Raw genomic sequence first — 12,848 nt, 5'->3', positions numbered from 1 at the left:
TTATTTGGAGAGAGAGAGAGAGAGAGAGAGAGAGAGAGAGAGAGAGAGAGAGAATCTTTTTTGTAGATGGACACAACACACTGCCTTTATTTTTATGTGGTGCTGAGGGTTCACCCACCTGTGCTAGGTGAGCACTCTACCACTGAGCCACAATCCCAAGTCCCCCACTGTGTGAATTATAATCAACTTCCTCCACAATAAAGGAGGATTTTGTAGTAAACATTTTAATATTTCCTTCAGTTTTAACATCTTCAAAAACTTTATTTTTTGTTTTCCTTCAATTTTAACATCCTCAAACCCATTTATTAATAATATTGTTGATTTTACTTGAGTTCTAATTTTTTATTCAGGCTTTATTTTTGGAAATAACTTAGATTTTGAATGTACACATATATGAGTTTTAACAAATGCATATGCTTTCATCCATCACCAAAATAAGGAAAAATGTCTGCTCTCAGCTCCCACAAGTTTTAGTCTATTTTGTACTGGAAGCTCTAGTCACTTCAAAAAGGCAAATTAAAACCATGAGACATCACCATACTCCTAACACCTAAAATAATCGTGACACCAAATGATGGAAAGATGTGGAGAAACTGCATCATGAACATTTTGCTGGTGGGAATATAAAATGGTACAGTGACTCTCAAAAAGAGTTTGGTAGTTCCTAATAAAACTAAACATGCAATTAATATATGAACTTGAAATGACATTGCTGGATATTTATCACAGAGAAATAAAAACTTAAGCAATTTTGTCTTTAGTGCTTTTAAGGCCTTCTGTTGATTTAAATGTTAATCATATCTACAAAATTTGAAAACTCACATCTAGATGAGTGAGCAAACATCTAGATACCAAAGCCTCACACAAAAGGACACATAAAATTAACCATTCCAGGGTGAGATGCAACAAACACCAATGAGAGGTAGGTATTCTGACAGAAATTACATTGTGTCCTTTTGGGGAGACACTGTCTCCACACATACTACACCCCTCCCATCTCATCCGCCTTTACACATGAGCAAAATCTCCTCGTCTTTGCCCTCCTTCCTGGTAAACCTGTGTGGAGGAAATGACTCTTCAGTGCTCAGCGCCCATCTGTCCTCATGCTCCACGTCTGGTTCTGTGGCCCTGTTGGAAGACCCACAGCCCCAAAGGACCCACCTCCCTCTTCCCACACACCAACCTCCCCTTGCTCCTCTGTCCCCCACCGTCAGAGGACACACAGACACACACACACACACACACACACGCCAGAGAAGCTGATTTTATTTTCACAATCTCTGTGGCCAGACCTGTGGAGGCTTCAGGGAAGGTTCTGAGGTCTCAGGCCTCGCTGGTGTTACAGGTCCTCACTGCAGCGACCTCAGCAGCTACTTTCCAGGCTCTGGTCGTCCCCCTCAGGCTCGACGGTGGACCTTCTTCCTCAGCGGGAGACGGCGGCTGCCTCGGGTTGCTCCTCTCTTATTGCTGTCAGCTGCGGTGGTCCGAGCTCTGGCAGCTTCTTTGTTCCTACAACGCCCTCGAAGGGGCTTTCTAGACTTTCTTGTCATCTTTCGGCCCTGGAAGGACAACAAGGAGATCACAGAGGGGCACTGGTTTGGGGGCAGACGTGGAGGAGGGTGGCAACAGGGGCTTTGTGCAGGGGGAGGTAGGGAGGGCAGTCCAGGGGCAGAAGAGCAGGACTTGGGTGGCTCAGCTCACCTTGCTTTTCTTGTACTTGGTTCGATGATGTATGCACGTCTTCTTTTGGCCCGCTTTGCTGCCAGGGTTGGATTTTGCACAGTGGGGAATGGATGCCATGGGTCTCCTGCCCATGTTTCTGGACCAGCACCTCCAGGTAGTCTGTCCAGGCCGCTGAGCTCCCTCTATTTATGGTCCCCAGGACAACAGGTGGCCACACCCTTGGGCATTGTTGGCTCAGCAAGTCCCACCCCAGGCCACACCCCTAAGCCTGCCGAGGAGGGGGAAGGGCTGAGACATCACAAAGCATCCCCATCTGTCAGGTCCATAGGGAAGGGGCCCGTGACCTGGAGGCCAGGAGAGTCAGTCTGGTTGGAGAACGGAAGGATATGCCCAGCCCCCTGGAGAGGTTTCCCAAACTGATGCAGGATGCCTCCTCATGTCCCCACGCTCAATTGTGGTGCATCACAAGGCCCAGAGAGGGCGTTTCCTTCACACCTCTCCACAGACACCCCCTGCAATGGTCCAGTCTCTTTTGTTGGCCACCAGCACCTAGTTCAGGTCTGTCGCACCTGAAAGCACTCTGTGTTTAAGATTATATGGAGACATGGATCTTTCCACTTCCCTCCTAAACATTTCTCTACAACCTTGAAGACCACTTAGTTCTTGCAGGGTATTTTTCCATCCCACTTCTTTTTCCTAATGTCCACTGAGGTTTCCTAGGTTTTTAATTTTCATTCAGAAATCACTACCTTCAGTCTGGGAGACTTTAATGAACCACTAGACTTGCTTCACTGGGTATCCCAATCTTGTTTATAATCTAAGGGGCCTTGATTACCTTAGTAAGTGTAATAAGCCAATGTAGGATTTAACAGTAAAGGAGAGACAAGGCCAATATTCATAACAATGCCAGAAGTTATGCAGGATGTTTGCATGTATGAAGCCACAACCTAAGACTGATGAATTCACAAAGCAGGGCAGCGTTTGCTGGGATTGCTCAGCATTGTACTTGAGGCTTTTTAAAAGGCCTGTAGTTTGGAAAAGGAAAAGAAAAGTCTATAGAGAAAATTCTATTAATTAAGAAAACACTCAGAACTAATTATTGAGTGTAGCAACACCATTGCATACAAGATCATTATATTTGGATACTAGCAATGAGCAACTGGAAATTAAAACAGTATAATTTAAAATAGTAGTAGAAAATATTAATTAAAAGGGATAAACTGACAAAAGATGTAGGAGATGAGTACATTGAGAACTATAAAACATTCCAAGGATAAATTAATGAAGATATAAATAAATGGAAATATAAATCTGTTTATTACTCACAATACTGAATATTGTTGCAATGTCAATTCTTCTCAAATGCATTGATCAATTCAATGTAGTACAATTCAGAATTCCATAAATATTTATATAGAAATCAGGAGGCTGATTCTAACTTTCATAAAAATATGCAAGCAATCCATAAAAATAGAACAAAATATCCTACATCATTTCAACCATTATAAACTAATGATAATCAAAATAGTAATTGGAGAAATACTTCAGTAGAACAAAATAAATTTCTTCCAGGAGTAGATTCACATTTATATGCATATACAGACAACTAATTATTGGTAAAGATGTAAATGAAGATTGGAAAGAAAGAATTGTCTGAAACAACTAGATCTGGAAAAATGAACTATCCTTATGCAAAAAGTAAACTTTGATCCATACTGTGTCTATCTTCATTTACATTTGTATCTGTCAGTATAGCTACAGATATCTTCCTCTTTCTCACCACAGAAAGAGAGAAACAGAAAAGGAGACGTAAAATAAATCAGCTCATGTCTAACACATCTGAACTCTGAATAGGCCAGCAGGTCAGAAACTCACATAGGCATAGGCATTCATTTTTTTTTTTTTTTAGAGAGAGAGAGAGAGAGAGAGAGAGAGAGAGAGAGAGAGAGAATTTTTTAATATTTATTTTTTTAGTTTTCGGTGGACACAATAACTTTATTTTATTTTTATGTGGTGCTGAGGATCTCACCCAGCACCCTGCGCATGCCAGGCAAGTGCGCTACCGCTTGAGCCACATCCCCAGCCCCCATTCTTTTTATTTTAATATTTTATTTCATTCCCATGTATAAATTGTAAATAATAATGGTGTTTAGTGTAATATTTCAACACTTGCATACAGCATGCACTAATTAAATCTAGCCTCTACCTTTCCCAATCTCTAGTAATCACTAGTTTACATTCAGTTTGACTGTTTTGGCTTCTACATGTGAGGGCCAATGTGGTACTTGCATTTCCGTGTGTGATTTATTTCCCTTAACATGATGCTCTCCAGTACATACCTTTTTCTGAAAATTATAGAATTTCATTTTTCTCTATGGATAAATAATATTCCATATGAAACACACTTAGGCACTTAGGTGGATTCCATTTCTTAGCTGCTGTGAACAGTGCTGCAATAAAAAAAGGCATGCAGTCATCTCTTCAGTATGTTGATTTTATTTCTTTTGGAGATATATATATATATATATATATATATATATATATATATATATATATATATATATATCCAGAAGTGGGATAGCAGGATCACAGAGTGGGTTTATTTTCAATTTTTTTAAACCTCCATGCTGTTCTCCATAATGGTTGTACTAATATACATTCCCACCAACAGTGTATGAGAGTTATTTGTTTTTCTCTACATCCTCACCAGCATTGGTTATTTATTTGTTTGATAATAGCCATTAAACTGGGGTGAGATTTTTATCTCATTGTAGTTTTGATTTGCATTTTCATAATGGTTAATGATGACATTGACCAATTTTTTCATATATATTTCTTGGCCACTTGTATTCATTCTTTTGAGAAGTGTCTACTCACACAGCATTTCTATGTTACATAATTGTGGCAAAATTCTCTCCTCTCTAGGAAATGTCAGTTTTTGCTCTTAAGGCCTTCAACTGAATAGGTGAAGCCCACTCACATTATGGACTATAATCTCATCTGATTGCAAATGTTAATCACATCTACAAAATACTTGTTCAACAATATTTACACTAGGGTTTTACCACATGGTCAGAAACTCAACATCATTACTCATTGGAGAAATGCAAATCAAAATCACAATGAGATACCACTATCTGCCCATTAGAATGGCTAAAATTGAGGAGATTGGCCATACCATGTAACACCTAGTGATAATGTTTACTGACACAACTATTTTTGAAAATAGTTTGGCAATACCAAAATATTAAGCATGCACCTAACAAATAATGTAGTCATACTTCTCCAAATCTTTTTATATAAAAGCTCTCAAAATATAAACTCATCTATGGTGACAGAAGAAGATCAGTGATTTTTGGAGATGAGTGTGCAGGGAAGGCTAGCAGGCAGAAATTACAATGGGCTAGAAGGAAACTTTTAGATGTGAAGAATATATTCACTATTTTGACTATAACTTACAAGTTTTTATTTGAGTGATCTAAATATACAAATGATAGAGATCATGTCATTGTGTTGTCAGCAGAGGAGGCATATAACTAACTCCCAAGTTGCAATGAGCACCTCTAGCACCCAGATGGAGATTTCTAGAACCATTTATAGAAGGAAGCAGACCTCTTGAAGAAATGGCTGATGTTAGAACCAGGGAAGGGCATATAACATAAGCCTGAAGTACCATGTAGCCCTAGAAATTATGGGATGAAGAATATGTTAAAAGACACCAGTGTTTCATTCATCAAACTCCAGAGTCTTGGAAAGCTGGAATGAACACAACATTTTTTTTTCTTTTTCAACAACAACAAAATAAAAAAAAATGAATTGCAAGGAGAAAGAAAACTTGAGAGGTAATACACAAATTTTAAAAAGCTTAAGAGGCATAACAAAGAATTACTCTATATGGACCATATTTAGATACTCATTCAAGGACACAACTTTCTTCTTAAAAGTGTATCAAAAAGTGTGTAAAACAATTGTACACTGATGGTTATTTATTTAATTTAAAAACACAAGTATTTTGTTTTACGCTTTTTTTTATTAAACTGTTCTTATCTGCAGGTGTGGTGGCACATGCCTGTAATCCCAGCAGTTTGGGAGGCTGTGGTAGGAGGATCTTGAGTTCAAAGCCAGCCTCAGCAACTTAGCGAGGTACTGAGCAACTCAGCAAGACCTTGTCTAAAAGTAAAATAAAAATTTAAAAAAATGGCTGAGGATGTGGCTCAGTTGTTAAGCAGCCCTGAGTTCAATCCCTGGTACCAAAGGAGAAAAAGAATTCTTATGTTTAGGAAGTGCATATTGAATTGTTTAGAGAGGACATACTATGATGTTTTGGAGTTGCTCCACATTATTCCAGTAACTGAGAAGCAGGTAGGTGGGGAATCTAACTGGAGACAAATCTTCCATGTATTTAAGCTCAGGTATACTGGGCTCATTATATTATTCTTTCTACTATATGTTTGACGCTTTCTGTAATGAAAGGTTTGCATTATAAATAATGCCCTTCCAGTAACTCTGACTACCTTTTAGAAATAAAATAAATAAATGATCAAATTGGCCTAAAAGGAAAATGAAATTCTAATTAAACTCTATAAACTGAAACTTTTCAAAGCTCAAGCCACCCTCAGATATTCCAGGACCAGGCAGTTTGGGAGGCCAGTTCCACTTAATGGTTAGAGAAAACTAATTACTGCCTGATTGTTGACTCTTTCATAACATATCAAAAGTTGCCAGTAGTTCAACTCATTGTCTCAGGCCAGCTTTCCTGGATTCAAAAACCAGACAAGAACCCCCTCCCCATGATAAGAACCCTTGAGGTAAGCTCGCTTATACAGCATCAAATATCCTACATAAATTAGCAGCATATCAGATAAAGTAATGAATTAAATGAATAAATAGGCATCATTCAAGGCAAGAAAATATGATGTAAACATTAGGGAAAAAACCTTTCCATTTTAGTTCCTTACATACAAAATTGATGAGAGAAAACATTTCATAATGTCAATGGTTGAGAATATGCTTTTGAAAGAAATTCACCATAAGCTCATAGTAAAAACATTTATTCAACTAATATTAAAAGGAAGCTTCCACTTGCTAAAATCACTTACATGCTTAAATGTAAAATGTTAGAAGAATTATCATTAAAGTCAGGAAGAAGGGGTAGATGTATGCTACTGCCTCTGTGTTTCAAAACAGGGCTAAGGCACAAAGCCAGAGCTGTGATCATCAGAACAAATAAAGGTATGAATATTGGGGGAAAATAAGGCAGAGTAACAACATCATTATCTATCTTGAAAATTCAAAGGAACATTCATGTGGAGTATTCAAGTGAATGAGACATCAGACCAGGTGTACAGCTGATTACAATGGCAAAATTAAAATCATTGCCACACAAAAGCACTATGTAGAACAGCTAATAGACAATATGCCATTTACAATGGCAACAAAGTCCAAAAATTACCTAAAAAAGATCCTAACAAAATGTATAAGGCCTTTATAAAGACAACTATAAATGTGTAGTGACAGAGTCAGGAAAAAAGTGTCTGGTCTCACCAAAATAGAAGAATAAACAGTAAAAGGATGGAATCCAGGGGAAAGGAGGAGGGAAGGCACTAGGGAATGAAATTGACAAATTATGCTAGATGAATATGTGAATATATCACAATTAATTCTACTTTGTGCATCATTATAATATACTCATTTAAAAACAAATAGAAGGAAGACTGAAGAAGAAGGGAATGTTGGAGGGGATGGAAGGGAAAGAGGAAGTACTGGGGAATGAAGTGGAGAAAATTATGCTACATGCATGTAGGAATATGTCAGAAAGAACCCTGCTCTTATGTATAATTATAATGCACTAATAAAAACATAACCAAAAAGGAGTCTGAAATAAATAGAGCAACATGCCATAGTCATTGAGGGGAACAGAATAATGTAAAAGTCCTGAATTTCCTTAAATTCCTTACATTTTGCATATGTGTCCAAAAAATGTACATAAGCCCAAGGTACTTTGGAAGGATATTCTAACAGGACAATGGAAAGGTCCTGACCCAGTAATTGTCTGGAGTCGGGGGTCTGTTTATGTGTTTCCACAGGGAGAACAGCAGCCGATTTGGATTCCAGAAAGATTAACTAAAGCGATTTCTACAGACCAAAAAGAAGATGATTTGGCTCAAATCCATAACAACTGATATCCAAAACTCCAGTTTGGCTATTCTTACATCTGCAACAGAACCAGGATGCTTTTTTCAATATCTATTTTATTATTGCCCTTTGCCATATCATGAAGTTCTATTTTGTTTTTTGAGCTCATACAGACCTAGGTTAATGTTTTGCTGATCAGTTCTATTTTTTGACTATAGAGTTTTTAAACATTGCAATGGAGATTTCACCTGTAAAAAGTTATAAGGCCTTTACTATAATGTTATGTGTTGTATGTATTATATTATGTGTGCACACTTGTGTTTTGTGTTATATGTTTGAATGTATGTATGTCCATATATCATATATGATGAGCGCTCATGATAAAATGGATCCAAATATTTTGTTTTTTCACGTGATTTATATGGTTTAATTTAAATTGGGTAAACAACTGTTGAGGATTGTTTTAATATGTAAACAAAAAAGAAGGTTAACAGATCTGTTTGTTTACTTTCACCTTTCCTTTTCATTATATTTAATAATTCTCTTAAAGACAATGTAAATTGTTAAGAAAATTGTTTTCTTTTAGTGCCTTCTGTAATGTTACATAATTTTTTTCTTTAGCCATTATTGCCAGAATTCCTATCTTCATCCCAGTGCTGGTGAAGTCAAAGATAAAACCAATCTACAACTTCTACAATAGCCATCACTGAACTGCTTGCAGAACTTGCCTGGACACATTGTGAGCTCACCTGTATGCATTGTGAACTATCTGTTGGTGCAACGACTTGTGGTAGTGTTGGGGTATTTTTGCTGATGATGTCATTGGTGGTACAATTTTTACAAAAGGAGCCGTCAATTGGCTTGGTGAATCTTCCTCCCTTCTGCTTGTCATGATCGTCCAGCTAAAATTTGGGGGCCAACAGAGGTGAGGCAAAGAACCTCACCCCCCCCGCTGGTACAAAGACCTCTCCACAGGTGTGGCTGTATACTGGACCGGTAGTCAGTGACGGGTAAGATCCAATTGCAATGGTACCAACCTAAGGACCATATGTACTATTGGACAACCTAAGGCAGGCATGGTCCCTAAGTCACATGCTTGTTGTTTAAACAGAGAGGGGGAGATGTTGAGAGCCACAGCCGAAGGGGCCCCAGCAAACTTCCAGCTGCCAGCAAACTTCCAGCTGCCGGCTGATGATTGGCTCACAGCAGCCCCAGCAACATCTAGCTGATTGGCTCCTCTGCGGTGATGCTCATTGGGCTGTTTCCCTGCCCTTTCAGACCACGGAGCTGCTCATTGGGGGACTTTTTTGGCTCTGCCCACGTGACCCAGCCAATCGGCCTCAAGAGCAGGAGGATTGTGGGAGGTGGAGAGAAGCTTGTGTGGGAGAGAGAGGCTTGTGGAAAGCCGGTGGTGGCAGTTGAGGCTCTGAGGGTTTTTCCTGAGAGGCTGTTTTGTTTGGCGTGTGTGGTTCTAAAAATAAAGTTAGTTTCTTTTGACAAGTGGCTCCTGATTGTGCCCAGCCAGACTGTGGCAGAGGATAGCAAGGGGAGGAAATGGAGGAAGAGGAGCCGGAGAAAGAGGAGGAGCAAGTGGAGGAGGAAGAGGAAGTATCCTCCTCATCCACATCTGTGGAAACCTGGGCATCCATAAGGGCCTGTTTCTCCATTTGGGCCTGAAGGTCTTCCTCAAGCATGTAGCGCCGACGCTTTGGGGCTCGAGGCATGATGATTCTGGTCTAAGACAGCAAGCTGGAGGATGGACAGGAGCTTGGTGTTGGAGACTTACCAGCCTGGGGAGAGAGGGTATGTGTCAGGGCCTTAGCTGAGAACTGAACCCTTGGAACCCCTCACAAAGGCCCACTACAGGTCTTCTCTTTGGGCAATGCTCTAGGGCTATTCAAGTTCCTCTCCTGGTAGGCCTATTTCCTGAAAACCTGAGGCAGGAAGTGAGGCAACTTCTGTGGGTACAGCAAGCCCACAGAGCACAAGGCCCAGGGTTAATAGTAGGGCTTCTGGGGCCTGAGCTCTGTGGGACTCCCTCTGTCCTGTTAGTGTGGGGTCCTTGATACACATTCCCAGAGTGCACCACACCATGACTCCAAATACTGCCTGGGCCTCCTCTGCTCCAGGACCTGAGGACACTGCCTCATACAAAACCTTCACAACCTGGTTCCAGAAGTTCTTGTAAGAGGCACTGAGGGGCCCCACAGGTTGCAGACTCCAAGCACAACCTGATCCACCAGCCCTGATAGGAGGGCTGGGCTGCCTTCTGTGAGGTCCCCACTGTTCTGAGGTAGATGGTCCGCTCTGCTTACTCTGGGCCCTTACCTTTCCCCTGGCAGGACCTGGATACCACCCATGTGCTGGCCTGAAGGACACTCTGTGAAGAAGTGCCACCTCCCTGTGAAGGAACACAAGGCAGTGAGGGGCCTCACATATGGCCACACCTTCTCAAAGGTGAAGCAAGAGCTGGCCAAACTCAATGGTTCCATGTGTCCTGGCCATGGAGGATCTGGCTCAGTCCTCACCTTAGGTATGAGATGCTCTCTAATGATCTAAGGCACCTTCCTTAAACCTTAACAAATCCTAAAACACACCCTGTCTACGTGAGACACCCAGAAAGGAAGTGAGGGAAAGGTAAAGCCAATGGAACTGGGTTGTCCCATGGCTGAGAAGAAAGGGCAGGTGAGGATCGGGGTCCTTGTGTTCCACTGAAGAAATTCCCTCTGTCCTTACCTGACTCCTGGCTATGCCTGAGATCCTCCTTCTGCTTTCCTGAGCCCAATCCCCTCTTACTGAGGCCTTCACTTCTCTGAAATCAATGACACACAGAAAATAAAGGAACCTTTACAACCCTGCCTGGGCTTCCTGTGCTGACAGCAGGTAACGGGAAGATTTCTGAGGGGCATCTACTGTATTCTGGGACCCTTGATCTTCCCCTAGGGTCCTCACTTTACTCTTGGGTAAACTGGGACACCTGTGTCTGATGACCAGATAGTGATCCCTGTGCTAAGATGAAGTTACCCTGTCACATCAGGTTCCTCTCTTCCCCAAGAGCCCTGGTACTTCCCAGAGAAGTGAACAGTTTCCCACTGCCCTTGTGTAGGTTCTCCAGGGCTGGTGGCTGGACCTGGGTCCAATGTATCATGGGCTGGGAGATTACCCAAGTCCTTACTCATGCCCACGCCTGCCCTTCCTCACTACCACCCCATCTGAAATGAACTGACATCTTTAGACCAAGACCCCATCTCCCTGAATATCTCCCATATTTGCGCCCATGGCAGAAGATCTTGCCACTTAGGGCCTCCTCAGGCTGAGTATAGTGGCCAGGCATACTATGTGGTATCCATTGGGTCAGAGATGGGGATACTTTCAGTCCTCATGAAGAGTCCATACCTTGGGTCTGGCAGGTCCTGGATTCCTCCCTCTGCTGACATGTTATCACCTCTTGGACCAAGGTCCCTACACATATAAAACCTCTCAGCCAAACCAGGAGGCAGAAATGAGCCAGAGTTACTTCCAGTGACCCTGAATGGGGTAGATTACAAGGGAAGCCAGGCTCTCTGAGGTCCCTTCCTTTGGGAGGTATGGCATTCAGTCCCTGTCACCAAAGTTCCTCACCTTGATTCCCGGTAGATGCTGGAATCCTCCCTCTGCTGACCAGCTGTGGCTCCTCTGCCGTCCTGATGAACTCTCTCACACCAAGGCCTCACCTCCCTGATTTGGAGGAGACAGAAGTGAGGACAGCACATTTGGACACGGCTGCATGGGGTTTCCCCAGGTTAACAGACCAGCAGGTTCCAGGGGCCTCCTTTGTCTGGAGTGTCCTCAAGGTACTCATATTCACTCCTGACAGGGTCTGGGCCCTTTCCCCTCTGCTGACCTGTAGATACAACTTGCAGGCCAAGGCCACCATCTCTTGGAAGGTCCAAAGGGGGAAGAAGGTGTGGGATCCCTTCCGCAAAGTCCTGCCTATAGCCACCCCAGGCTGCCAGCAGGGGCAGTTTTCCCATGTCTTTAATCTGGGCTGTTACTGAACTTCCCAGAAGACCCTGAGATTCCTCCCTCTGCTGACCCAGGAACACATACTTCAATCATGGTCACTCATCCCTGATACCATGGAAGCACAGGAAGGTGCTGCCTCTGGCCACCCTGCCCTGGCCTGTCAGGGTGGAGGTCCCCTTTGATCTGGAGTACAAGGCCCCTTCCTTCCTCCCTGAGTCCTCCCATTGACTTCTGGCAGCAGCCCACTCCTCTCCTGAATCAGAATTCCAGAGTCAGAATGAAGGACGGGCTCAGTCTGAAAGCAGGGGTAGGGCTGGGTGCCAGCCATTCTGTGTCCTGGGCCACTCAGTCCTCCCTCATTTCTAACCCTGACTGCCAACAGGCCCTCCTTCTTCTACTAAGTCCCTCAGCTCACTTGGACCAAGATGCCAAAGTCATTAATCACAGTCCCTGAAAACCTGCTACAGGCTTCCCAGGGCTGAGAGTAGACTGGGCCTGATTCAAGGTTACCTCAGGCCTTCCTCAGTGCCCCACTGACTTCTAGCTGGTCTGGGAACCTCTTCTTGTTTACCTGAACCTATGCTTGTGCCACTAAACTATAACCTCACTCAGACATGAATGCCAAAGTCAGGAACCACCTTTTTCTTTACCTTATATGAGGCCTCCCTGGGCTGACTGCAGGGGCAGATTTCTATGGTGTTCTGGACATTCTGTAGTATATGGCCCCTCCTCCAAGACCAAGGGCATCAATTGTGTCAGATACCCAACTGAGGTTGTTAAGGTACTGCACCTCTACCCATCATGGCTAGATTTTCCCAGGTCTGATCTCAAGGGCTGAGTTGTATTTTGTGGGACTCCTCTACCAGTATCAAGTGGATCCCCTCAGTCTTTCCTGTCTCTCCTCAGGATGGTTTCTATCAGTTTTTTGATCCTCATCCTCTGCTGATCTGTGTCCTTTGAGACTAACCAGGGTTCTTTAAGGCTGAGTGAAGGGCTCATTCCCCCAATCTGGCCCTGTGTGCTGC

At 42.5% G+C, this 12,848-nt stretch overlaps 1 long non-coding RNA gene across 1 annotated transcript; it reads right to left on the bottom strand.

Annotated features, from left to right (window-relative positions):
- Positions 1-1,248: 1,248 nt before the first annotated feature.
- On the bottom strand, positions 1,249-4,122 carry LOC139703234 (uncharacterized). The gene is made up of 4 exons (XR_011705636.1): positions 4,023-4,122; positions 2,519-2,708; positions 1,702-1,759; positions 1,249-1,559 (listed from the first exon to the last, which is right to left on the bottom strand). It is a non-coding gene; the product is annotated as an uncharacterized lncRNA (long non-coding RNA).
- Between the last annotated feature and the right edge of the window lie 8,726 nt (positions 4,123-12,848).

This window comes from Marmota flaviventris, chromosome X (genome assembly GCF_047511675.1).
Source record: "Marmota flaviventris isolate mMarFla1 chromosome X, mMarFla1.hap1, whole genome shotgun sequence".
Classification (NCBI taxonomy): Eukaryota; Metazoa; Chordata; class Mammalia; order Rodentia; family Sciuridae; genus Marmota; species Marmota flaviventris.
Note: the sequence above shows the minus strand (reverse complement) of the source record. Positions and strands in the feature narration are given on the sequence as shown.